Source organism: Periplaneta americana, chromosome 9 (assembly GCF_040183065.1).
Source record: "Periplaneta americana isolate PAMFEO1 chromosome 9, P.americana_PAMFEO1_priV1, whole genome shotgun sequence".
Lineage (NCBI taxonomy): Eukaryota > Metazoa > Arthropoda > Insecta > Blattodea > Blattidae > Periplaneta > Periplaneta americana.
In genome coordinates this window covers 43,025,135-43,038,738 of record NC_091125.1, presented here as the reverse complement: position 1 = coordinate 43,038,738, position 13,604 = coordinate 43,025,135, and the positions used below count along the sequence as shown (strand labels likewise).

At 35.1% G+C, this 13,604-nt stretch overlaps 1 long non-coding RNA gene across 1 annotated transcript; it reads left to right on the top strand.

Annotated features, from left to right (window-relative positions):
• The first annotated feature begins 1,089 nt into the window (after window positions 1-1,089).
• Window positions 1,090-2,278, top strand: LOC138705645 (uncharacterized). The gene is made up of 3 exons (XR_011333710.1): window positions 1,090-1,214; window positions 1,639-1,829; window positions 2,214-2,278. It is a non-coding gene; the product is annotated as an uncharacterized lncRNA (long non-coding RNA).
• The last annotated feature ends 11,326 nt before the right edge of the window (window positions 2,279-13,604 follow it).

The window sequence follows — 13,604 nt, the reverse complement described above, 5'->3', positions numbered from 1 at the left end:
CGCTGCAAACATTGAGTAAAGACTATTTTTTTTTCCTGCTTAACGATGCTTCATCGAATGAAAAGTGCAGGCCTACAGTAATAAAAGTTTTGTTATATTTAACATGTAGAATCACCTCTTAAATTATGGTGCATCGGTCCCCTTCACCCGGTATAATTTACATGTAGTGCTGTATCCATCCCACAACCGGAAAGACCCTCAATGTGCAGAAGTCTAGTATAGATTCAGAGCTAATATCCTTCCTATACCGCAGTGATCTGTAAGTCGGTGCGACAGGAAAGATAAAACGGATAAAGAAAGAATGCTATGTTCGTTTTGAGATTGATATTATTTGAGTTATTTTATCAGGCCTTCGGCCAAAACTCACTGAAAGTATTTGTGGTTTCAAAATAATGGGAACGCTGTAACGATGGGAAAAAGAATTTAAGGGATGGATCTCTTAGGGCCTGTACTACGATCGCCTGTTAAAGCTCCAGATTCGTATACTCCAGTTTAGCAATCTGGAAGTTAAATATTTTGTTCTGTACTACCAGCGGATTTTAACTGCAGGATTGTTATCCGGAAGATATAGTAACATTTTTATTACGTTGGCAATGAAGTTACTGAAAATGTAGTGAAATTTATTGCGTTGGCATACCTTTCCCCGCGTATTTCATGTTTATGTTCCGTGTTTATATGGTACTATTTATTTTGAGGTTTTATTGTAAGCATTATTGTTATTATTTATTATAATATTGAAGCTACAGCCAAAAAATAACTGAGTGAAGAACAGAAAATGACACATACTGTAAGAAGAAACTTTACATGGAAGCAAAAGGTAAGATTTTAAAGGTTATGTTTCTTTTCGAATAGTAATAATTCATTTTGAATTTGGTTTTAATTAGTAGGCCTAAACAGGACGGGTGCGGCTTCCAGCAAAAGTTTCGTTTTTCTCCATAATCATTGTCTTATTCATGTGTAACTGCACAAGAAGTGTAGGTGGCAATTATTTTTGTATTGTAATTAATATTAAGTGTGCTTTCAGTTGTTGTATAGCCTACATTATTAGTGAATAGGGCCTATTTCGGTATTTTTTTTATAAATAGTGTACTTCACGGCTTCAAATCATGGGTCGAAGGCACAATAACTCGTTTAAAAAAGAAAAGTTCACTGATACTGATAATAATGAATGATGTCTTTGGCCTGGGATTTCTAACCAACATTAGTACAGCAAGGTACACTGTTCCTAGCAAATTACCAATATTTCAGTATGTTAGGCCTACGTATTTTACTGTTAATAAATGGGCGGATATTTTGTATTAGGCCCATAATACCATTCGATCACAGATAGGGCCTAACATTATTTTTTAAAAGAACAGCATGAGGTGGAGAGACGTTTCCACTAAAATGCAATAGGCCTATCTGTTTGTAAAGCACATTCAACACCTCGTAAAATAACACAAACAGCAGATATTAAGTTTTTTCCAAAGTCTATATGTACAGTATAGTCATATGTTTGATATTGTACTGACAATCGTCCATTAAAAGCTTTTGCTTATTTAGGTACAGAAACTTAGATAAGGGAAAAAGAGAAATACAGTATATTTTCTAATGTTGTAGGTTGCATATGGAATTAACCTAGTTTTACTTCCTTTTTAGTAATATAGAATGAAGCATGGGAAGAATATAGTAACATCAGCACAAATACAAGGACCTGAAAACAGCTGAGAAGCAAATTTGAATTCTTGGAAAAGAACACAAATAAAATTGCTGCTGCAGAGAGACAATGCAGGCTACAAACAATTGGAGCCCCTCCAACTGAAGCAAAACCAAATCCAAACTTAGCCAAGGTAAGTGATTTAATTCTCCTATCAATTGAGTGATTTTGATTCATATGCAATGCATAAGTTCACTTATATGTTAAGTTATACAATTATTAAATAATAAGCAGAGGAAATTGTATAACATAAGTTTGAATTCTTTTTATTTATTCATTCACTCATTTATTTATTTACTTACTTTTGTTACAGCCGAAGTAGTAACTAAACCAAGTTCCACTGGTACCAGTGCAGCTAATAACACGAATGAGGTTAGTGTGTAAGGAATTAAGAGTCAGAAGAAGAGATGATGAGCTTTAGAGATAAAAAAAATATTAGATTCTTGAAAATTGTTATACAAATTTAATTTAATGTCGGTATTACATTATAATACTATTATTTCTTTTTTATTTACAGTACCATTCAGGTTCACAGTGCAATTCTCTAGTTTTTGAAGTGAAACTGGACATCCCAACAATATCTCCAGGTAATTTGATTTATGTCCCGCTCCGTGGCGTCACGATCTAAGGCATCCCGCCTGGGACTCGCGTTACGGAATGCGCGCTGGTTCGAGTCCTCATGGGGGAAGAAATTTTCTCATGAAATTTCGGCCAGTGTATGGGACCGGTGCCCACCCAGCATCGTGATGCACTTGGGGAGCTACGATAGGTAGCGAAATCCGGTTGCGAATGCCAGCTATAACGGCTGGGGGGATCATCGTGCTAACCACACGATACCTCCATTCTGGTTGGATGATCGTCCACTTCTGCTTCGGCATGTGGGCGTGAGGCCAGCAGCCAGCTGGTCGGTCTAGGCCCTTCACGGGCTGTAGCGCCATGGATTATTATATTATTAATTTGATTTATACTACAAAACGTTCTTTCACATTCTACGTATGATGCTTACTTTTCCAATCTGAAATAGCTGTAACATGTAAACACATTTTAAGCCAACATGTTGAAAATAAAACTAACACACATACTATATAAAATCTGCAGCAAGCAGTAGATAAATTAGATGCAAAAGTTAAAATATAAATTGTGTGTAATGATAAATGGTCACAAGAAATGGATGTCATAAAAAGTAAACATCATTGTATTATAATATTATGTGGGATTTGAGTGGGAATTTGAAATTTATAAATGTAGGCCTAAAAATAGAAAGTACACTAAACTGAAGAATTTATTTTGAGATTTCTCTGTAATGGGTTTGTAATCAGATTAGGCCACATTATGTTAAGTTGTATTTCAATTTTACTGTGAGGATTCTCACTTTGAAACTTGTGAATGATTTCTTGTGTACAGAAAAACTGAAAAATATCTTTTCATAAGATAAAACAGAAACTGACTACACTCTATTTACAATAGAACTATTTGCTTGGTTTTTTCTCTCTCTTTTTTATTGCAGCTTTACTTTCTTATTGTTAAAAATGAGTTTGGATTAATAGCACGTTAGAAAATACAATACTGTTACAGCTGCTGACTTTGAAGTGTCCACACATTTATGATAAAACATCATCTTTCTCCAGAATTAATTATCTTAAGAATTAATTCCACTCTTAAAATATTACAGTGTCAGCTGGTGCAGCAGATGAAGGTCTTCCACTGTACGGGTGTCTACACAGTGTAAAGAAAGTAAGTTTTAAGTGAAATTACTGGTTTATTCAGTGTAAGTAGTATAGGCTAAACCCAGAAAGGTCTGAATATAAGCATATATCTCTCTCTTAAATATTTCACCTGATAATGGGATAATAGCTGATCGAGTTACACCCCAAGGATGCTTAAAAAAAAAAATAAAGAAAAAGCAAGCCTCTGAGGAATGCATTAGCCACATTGAAAAATCTTTCTCCATCTGTGAGCTGTAAGTCTAATGTTGACTTAATTATACTTGAGATGTTAGAAATGCATGAACTTCAATACTATTACAGTGATTTCTTTAAAAAATACATTAGTTGAAAGTTGGATGCTAACATTATAACAAAGAATGATTTGAAATAAAAGTAAGTCATGTCCTTATGTTTGGAAAGAGATGGGGTTTGGAATATCAAAAGTAACATTTGGAGTTTTTACATTACTTTTTCCTCCTCTTTAATGGGTGGTCCATCTACAAGGACATCTTCAATTAGTGGCAGAAAGTAAATGCTACAATAATCACCCATTCTTTATGTTTTAACAAAAAATATGTTTAATTTTGTTGACCAGATTTGTTTGACCTGGATGACTGGGAGATTACTTCTTCTCATCCTTCTAATGGAGTGATAATCTCTTGCAGCTGTTCTTGATCCCTATGGTCTCTGCTTTATCTGCTAGTCTTCAGGATTAGGTTCGAGTCAGGTGATAATTATAAGCTAATCTAAGGTTTCTGGTTGGGTTCGGGTCTGGTTCAGATCAGGCCAAGATGGGCCGGGCCTAAGAATTATGACCCGTGCAGATCTCTAACAAATGGGGCTTATAGCTGAAGTTGGCTCTGCCACAGTTTTCCAAGTTTTGTGTATTTGCATATGTATTTGTGTTGTGTTTAATTACAGTTACTATGTATTCTTATGTATTAGCCTGCATATTATTAATTTGTAAATATGACATGTACCATAGCATATATAATGAGACAGTGGATGTAATAAATGATTATGCTTATTGTGTCTCCTGAAAAATGTCGTGTTTTGTTTACACAAAATAAATAAATAAATTTTAAATTTAATTGCAGCTATAGTCCATCTCTCTTGTTTTAATTACACATTCACAGAGTACCTGAATACAATTGAAGCGTCAGCTGGAACAACGTTGTAAGTTACAAAATTTTCATTCGGTGTGTTTCCATGTAATAATGTTGTATGTCATGTTACCTTGCTATACTCCTTGGCTTGCAACTGTCCACTCAAAAGTTTGCTACCCTCATAAGAACAAAGTTGTACGCATACACATTTTTGCAGCTCCTGTAAATTTGACCAAATGTAACTTACAATGTTGTTCCAGCCGACGGTTCAATTAATGTGCCTCTTGAAAAATGTTGTTTTACCATATTTTGCTTATGTAAAATAAATTTGAATTGCAGATACAGTGCATTAGCCTGTTAAGAGATCACTGTGAGGGATCCCAGCAATAAAATATATTTAAAAAGTAACGATATGAATATGTTTGCATACATGAATCACTAGACCTAGCGTGAATGAAACAGCTCCCTTGCAAAACATAAATGCCAATTCCAAAACTTTCAGGAAATGAAGAAAAACTGTCACGTCTAAAATTCAATAAACTGTTACAGTTTGTTAAATAATAATATATAGCAAGCATATCTTAAGTCTGATTAGTGAAATATGTTAGGCCTACTCCTACTGGCGAGCGATATATGCAAGGAAGGAGAAGGGAACTTGCCACCTTACCACATTATCTCCTGACAGTTGTCTCATGAGTGATGCCTTATTGATATTCCAATCTATCTTCGGAGAGTTGACTAAACAACTAGCAGACAGTTCTAGGAAAACTTTAATCAAGACCTATAATATGTACATAAAACCTGTATTAAAATACTATTCAGAAGTATTCGTAACAGCATCAAAAAGAGAGACAGAATCCCTCGGAAGAATAAAACAAGCCTTGCACTTAATTACTGGAGCAAATAAAACTACTCCCAATGAAGCATTAAAAGTCATCACTTCAATTAAACCAAGCAGCAAGTGCAGCACTAGCTCGATTGACAACAGTTCCTGCTGTAACTTCGTGGACCCCACAAAAATCTCCTACTGTTGTCAATGTTCTCCCAGTGGCATAGAATCTCAATACCAACAGTAATTGGGCCATTGGAGATAAGGCATTATTTCTGGAAAAATGAACAAACAATTAGATTTGGTTACACCTTTACCGGTAAATCTTTACAATAGCGTTACCAAAAGAAGGCAAGGACTCCCTACAGGATAGCCTGGAAGAGAGAGGTTTGGATGTAGTTTTGACATTTTTTTTTTTTAGACAATTGTAAATATATGCAAATCATACTAACCTAACCTGTCACTAACTCGATCTTACGAAAACTTGTCTTTTCCCTTTAATTAGTAAGGAAACACAGTAATGAAATGAATGTGCTGCCCTTCCCTGCCGCCTACCCCTTCTATCTCGACAGAGCGATCCTGCCTACCCGTACCTCTCCACCGGACTCCACTTTCACAGCAACTTTCCACCTTTATTTGGGAAATTGGTGTCGGCACTCAATTTTTCTTTCGTTTACAGTACATATGACTTGACTAGAAGCCAAATATGTGAATACATTTGTATCTTAAAGTGGTAACGCAATTGTGAAGAAATGATAGTTTACCATATAAAGGATTTTGATATATTATATGCGGTTATTATTATTTTTTTATATAAAAGTATTTTGAAACTTATTGTAGGTTGCCCTATATTATTATATCAATCACCTTAATACCTTGTAAGGACAACAGAACACCTGCATGAAGCAACATTCTAACCTCACTTCTACTGTACGCCTATTACAGGTTACTGTACTTCAAAATAATTATTATAGTGCTATTATATACAAAATATTAATGTAATACCTAAAGAAATAGTGTAGCTTATTATTAACTGTGAATTACGATCTGTGTCTTGTTTCAGTTGATAATTGATTTCATGTAGTAGGTTTCATTATTCGAAACTGTCTAAAAAATTTCTCGTCATCCCACTCTTCAAAATTATTTGGACGCAGCCTAATTCGTTTTGCTGTTCTGATATAACGAAGCATCTGCTCCAGAACTTATCATCAGAATCAGTATCAAAATTAAATTGGTCCTTAAAATCACCAGCTGTACGACGAGCAGCCATCTTGATTTCAACACCGAGTTCCAACCTCCGGATAACGCCTATCTTCCACTCTGCCTTCCGGATTGCTAATCTGGAAGTTTAGCCTCCAGATTGCACATAACCAAAAGTCGTAGTACGCAATTACAACCCAACTTCCGGATAAATATGCCATCTGCCGGATAAGTTTAAACTAGAACTTTATCCGAGAGTCGTAGTACAGGCCCTTAGGGCCATATTCATAGACATTCTTAGTGCGGGCTTCCAGTGGATGATCAGCGAAGTAACGTTTTTCGCATTCATAAACCAGTGTTAGCGATATGATATGACATGAATCCTGTATAAGTAATCAGTCGATAGCCGGGGCTAGTTTAGCACGCTCGTAGCGCGGGCTACCGAAATGTCTATGCATAGCACCCTTATAGTCGAAAACTGAAGTCATGAAGCAAAATCAACAATTATTCCATGATTTCTTAAATATGTTAATCAGACGTTTTGATTCTGAAAGGAAGTAAAAATCTTCAATATGGAAACAAACATTGTAGTGGATGATAAGGAAAGTTCATATAGCTCTATGTGACATATTAGATGAGTAAAAGGAAGCACTGTGCTCAACCGATAATGCAATATAAAGCAAGAGCTAATATGACTCGCTTACTGACGAAGAGACTGTAGGTATGGACCAGGCATGTCAATTGATGCCCACAGGAGCAAGCGCGCGCTTTAGAGCCCAGGAGAGCCTGAGCGCTTTACAGCGGAAAGAAAAGAGACAGACGAAAGAGGTGGTATATGCCGCTTGGTCGAGCTATATTTAGGGATGGCCAGCACTGATTCAATAGATAAAGGGAAGAGAACTTATTATTAAAACTGTATCCATGTTAATTTTTAGATTTCCCTGAGAAGTATAAGTGTATTATAAGAATGTAAGTTTTAATTTTAATGCTCATTTTTCACAAGTTTGATATTTTTATTCAAAATAAATATTTTCTCAACTTTTCGTATAGAAAAGTGAAATTTTCAGATATAGGCCTATTTATTTAGTAGCCTTACAGAATGTTTTCGTAAATCTAATATATCGTATATATGTATTACTGAAGATAGTGTATTGAAAATTTTGAAAATATTCGCATGGAAATCGTTTGTAAAGAAATGAATTAACAAAGCAACTACTGTTACATCATAAGCAAAAGATATGTGCCCATATGTTGTAAAAATGTCAGCTCTATAGCTTCAGCAGATTTCGAGAAAATAATTTAATATTCTGATGATAGAAAGTTGCTCACAAATATCACCTTAAAAGCATAATGCGATAAGAGTTTTGTTATCTAATATTAGTTACACTTAAAACATATACAGCACCTAGGTAACCTTGCTTTGTACTATAATATTGTTTTGATTAGTTTATTGATTACTTTTGTAAGGCTAAAGATACCGGTACCATCAATATAAATTCCAACTTATCATGTCATACTCAATCGCTTTCTTTGGAATATCACTTTCTTTATGAATGATGTGTTTCATACAATTAATAGAGTATAATATTATACTACTATGGAATTTAAGTGAATATTCCTTCTTAACTCTCTATTATGTTATTAAGATTTAAAACACAAGTGCAATATTAAGAAATCAATGTTAGTATACTTTTGTTTTACAGACGATATAGATAATATTAAATAGAAAGAAGCCATATAAAAATAACGATTTAAAATTTCACGTTCCGTTTGAAGTTTGTGCACCACTGTTTTCTTAATCCAACAGGTTGCTTATTCATATACACAACCCTTCCTCTTTCCATACTTAGCGCTTGCTGCCGGCGCACGACGTCAAGGTCAGAAAAATGCGCTTGCTTTGACATCACTGGTATAGACAATCACAGAAGATGAGAATGAATGTACTTTTAAAGGAAGAACGACTCGTTTCCGAAACCAACCTTACAGTCAAATTCGAAAGATATGAGGTTGTCTGAGAAAGAGATGAACGGATATAATAGACTAAATAGATTCATTATATTCTAAGTTTTCCTTCGGGGATTCCAGTTTCCATTTTCAGTTCCTCTATCTTGATCGTGGTGATAACCAACATCAGCTACCTAAAGCAGCGGAAAAATTCTGCTTCGTATCATTTTTAAAGCGAAAGACCTCACTAGACAAATAATCATTGAACGGCATCAGTATAATTGCTGACACTTTGCATGAGGTCTGAGCCTAGCTGGAATCCAATTCTGTCATCTTTTTGACCCAAACATATAGTCACCAGCAATAGGGTCTGACAATTGCCAGGGAACAACGAACTCAGTTTCAATTTTCAACAAAGAAAGTAAGGAATCTTATTTTCTTCGTAAGAAATTGTACCTGTATCTTTATATTAGCCTCTGTTGTCTCAATCAAGTCTCGAAATCTCTGTCCATTATTGGTGCACAGTCCCTACTGGACCAGAAAAGAAACAAGCCAAGTGATCCAATGTTGATCAATATACAGGTCTAGCGAAATATACCTAGAGAAGGATAAAGAAGTGTATAGTATTTGTGGACATAAAAAAGGCGTTTGACAGAGTAGATTGGAATAAACTGGTGGACATTCTAAAGAAAACTGGTGTGGATTGGAAAGAGAGGAGGCTGTTCAGTAATCTTTATATGAAACGAGTCAATGTCAGGATAGGGGAAGAAATGTCAGAAGGAAGTGAAATTGAGAGAGGAGTATGTCAAGGATGGCCTTTATGACCTACCCTGTTCAACATCTACTTGGAGGATTTTGTGAAGAACTGTTTTCAGAACATTGGAGGAGTGATAGTAGGAGAAAGAAGAGTAAAGTGCATAGGGTTTGCTGATGATATGGCTAGGGATGAAAACAAATGCAAATGGTCATAGGAAGAAAAATAAGGAAAATAAACTTGCGAATTCTAAGTGAGGCAGTAGAGCAAGTGGACAGCTTCAAATACTATAAACAGTAAGCCAAAAAGTCAAAAGGAGAATAGCAATGGCCAAGGAAGCTTCTAATAGAAAAGGAAGCATCTTGTGCGGGCCTTTGGAAAAATAACTAAGGAAGAGACTAGTGAAGTGTTTTTTTAATAATAATGTGTGAAGTGTGGCATTGTATGGGGCAGAAACATGAACATTACGATGAAGTGAAGAGAAACGACTAGAATCATTTGAAATGTGGATGTGGAGAAGAATGGAGCATGTGAAATGGACAGACAGAATAAAAAAGAAGCTGTATTGGAAAGAGTGGGAGAAGAAAGAATGATGCTGAAACTGATCAGGAAAAGGAAAAGGAATTGGCTGAGTCACTGGCTGAGAAGAAACTGTCTACTGAAGGATGCACTGGAAGGATTGGTGAACAGGAGAAGAGTTCGATCAGAAGAAGATTTCAGATGATAGGCGACATTAAGATATATGGATCATATGCGGAGACAAAGAGGAAGGCAGAAAGTAGACAAAATTGGAGAAAGCTGAGCTTGCAGCGAAAGATCTGCCCTTGGGCAGAAAACTATGAATGAAAGTGCTGATCCCTGCAAATTGTACGTAATAGTGAGAACTCAATTAAAGCAAACACTTTTAACATCGGTATCGCAGTAGTTCAATAAACTGATAGCATTGTGCGTACCTAGTATATCTACTGTATATCGGCATTGGATTTCCGACTCGTACTGAGAATAAGTGTAAGTAAAATATACCTACCTTTGATAGTAATGGATTGTTGTTTAGTCAACTGTTCGAATATAGATTTGAAACTCATAAGTGACACCAATAAGGCATCACTCATGAGGCAGCTAAGCCAGGAGATAATAATTAACTTACCGATTTTGTATTCGGGAAGTCAAGTGTTCATCACTTCATAAATATCTTAAATATGGTATTCAGCTATGATACTAATTATGTTATGCCTATAATCTTCATAGGCCTATGTGTATAAAGATGATACGTCACTTCAGAAACTCCTGTTAATTTATTTCCTTGTTTTTGCAATAATTTTGGTACAGAATTCCCGGCGATTGATACTGATAATTATTGGGAATGGGGCTCATATATCATGAACTTTATTTACTCTGTCGCTATGGATAGAACGGAGCACTCGTACAGCGGCACATTTCGCAGTCTAATTTAGCAGCTGCAAGAGAATAGTCAGCCAATTATCTGCAGCATTAAACAAGGAGATTTTCCATGCCATATTCTCGTCAAATGAACGTACGAAAAATTATATATGTATACATACCTACACATATACACATCCAAGTTTTGCTGTAATGCAAAATCGATTATTAATTAACTATAGATCACATTCGCTTCCATAACATGAACTCATGAAGAGATTGTACTTACATTTACGAGAAAACAGAACATATACTCTCTCTGTCTCCGTTCTTTGCTTATTTATTTTACTTGGATCTCTTGTTATATTTATTTTCGTCTTTTCATCTCTTTTGCCTTTCGTTTCATTCTTCCATTTATTTATCCAAATCTCTTCTTTATCTTTGTTTATTTGTTTCTTCTTTCTCATACTCTGTTTTTAATTCATATACGCAGCCACAGGGTGGCTCATAATATCGTAACCTGTTATTTAGTCAAATGTCCGAAGACGGATCTGAACCTCATAAGTGAAACTATAGGCATCACTCATGACGCAACTAAGCCAGGAGATAATAGGTAGGTTTGCTAGTTTTTTTCCCCTCCATTGCATACATCGCTAACTGGTTACATACGATTTTTCTTCTTCTAACACATATCGCCAAGTGAGATCTACTGCTGATAATGGATGTACGTAGGCTATCAGCCAGAACCGCTATCATAATCTAAAGGTTTTAATTTTGAGATTTCGAATGAATACGTGGCTAAAAAATATGGATTTGTGATGATTTACAAGTGGCCCTTCTATTTCTGTTCATATTTGAATCCTCCAATAACACATTATTGCCGTCTTATAAAACATTTTCCATTCTAAGTGGAAGATATGCTACGGCATATTCCAGAAACTTTGTACGTGTTTAACACATTGTTTCAGTTCATGTAAAACAGATACAAAGAATATAGAAATGGATTAATGGAAGTTGCATTTCTGAATTGTCAGTTCATTTCAATATTATATTTTTCTGTGTTTAACATGTTTTATAGTACTCGAATTCTTCAATATTTTAAATTAAGACAGATAATAAATTGTTTCATACTATAATTTTTATCTCTACTGTATGTTCTTTAGTCTGTGATAGGTTTACAGTAGAGCGTCTCGTTTAGGCACAGTGAAAACCTAAACAAAGTGCAGGTAACGTGTGCGGGGAGGACGGGCTGTACGATAAACACGAGGGATGCACAAGGTTTTAGTTACAACATTTATGGCGAAGCATTAATTGAAATTATATTTTCCAAAAAACACACAAATTGCACAACGTTATCGTATACACATTTTAACAAACAAGCAAAAGTAACGTTGAAATAATTCAATATAACAAATCAAATTTTGCTACTTATATGATGTTGCTTTCAAGCAGCATTTTTTACGGTCATGAAGTTCATTCTCAGTATGACTAGCATATCACCGTCTTCTGTGGCCGAATTAACAAAACTACAGTACTGTAATTATGTTTAGGAAATAGTGTTGTCACTTGAGACCAATGTACTGTAGTTTTGTTAATTCGATCACAGAAGACCGTGATATTATTTTAGTCATACAGAGAACGAAATTCATAACCGTAAAAAAATGCTGCTTGAAAGCAACTTCATATAAGTAGCGAAATTTAATGTTTTATTATTTCAACGTTACAATTGCTTTGATTATCTATACCAGGTATGCTCAAAATTGTAAAAGCTCCGATTACACGGATGATGCTGCACTGCATAACACACACAGTGTAGGAACTGGGCTCCGCAACTACACTGCAGCACCCCCCGTGGCATCGCTCTCACTGTCTTACAAATACGGATAATAAACTGAATTTGAAAAAGGAAATATTCAGTTACTCCATTATTTATTATATTTTATACAGTTATATTATTATATCATAGATAATGTTATTTTCGTATTCCACATTCAACATGTGTAGGCCTATTCGTTTCTGCAAATAATTGAAAATCTATTTCCAACGAATTTACTGCAATGCACAAAAGATTCTGTTAATCGGGATCTATGTTTGGATTTTTGGATTTAGCAACCTTCATTCTCGAAAATAATTGTTTGCACACATATTTAGAGTGACAGCGAATAAGCTCATCTTGGGATATTACGTTTTGTTCATTTTTGAATATTTCTATGCTTGGCAAGTCATATTCTCCGCATTTAGTTCTGAATTCTACGTGACTTTGTAAATCAATTAACTCGTCCTGGAACTGCACTCTCACGGATTGTACTCAATTTACTATGAAAGGATTAACAAAAAGATTAATATCACTTTCCATACGTCTAAAATCATTAAATCGATGTTCAGTGAATTCACATTTGAGCTGTTCCAGTAGTGAGATGTAATTAACTATATTTTGTTCAGGTATCATAGATTTCTTTACGAGTTCACAAGGGTTTTTAGTGCCTTAGCTAATTCCCAACATACTACATAACTTGCTCCTAAACGTAGACTCTGAATTGTTCGACTCTCTTCAATGTTCGGTGTATCATGAAGTGGTTTCAATTCTTGAAACTGTAGTGCACGTTGCACCCCTGAAAAATTATTTTATCATAACATGTATTTCTCTTGGAATAAAATCACCACAATAACAATAATTGTACTAGTAATAATAATAATAATAATAATAATAATAATGTTGATATATGAATACATATTACAGAAAACAGCTTCCCTGTAGCTTCGGCATGTTCTGGATGGCAGAGCGTATAATGTTTTATGTTGCTCAGCAGTATTCCTGATAATACCTTACAACATAGTAAACACTTCACGTTTTCACAACAAAAATAGTCTTCCTCCCACACTGTACGGAATGATCGTTTGCTTACAGAAGGTTTTTACTGTGTCATTGTCCCGCACTGTTCGTACGTTTACTAAGTACTTGAACTGCCTTCCGGAGTCATCCGTCGAG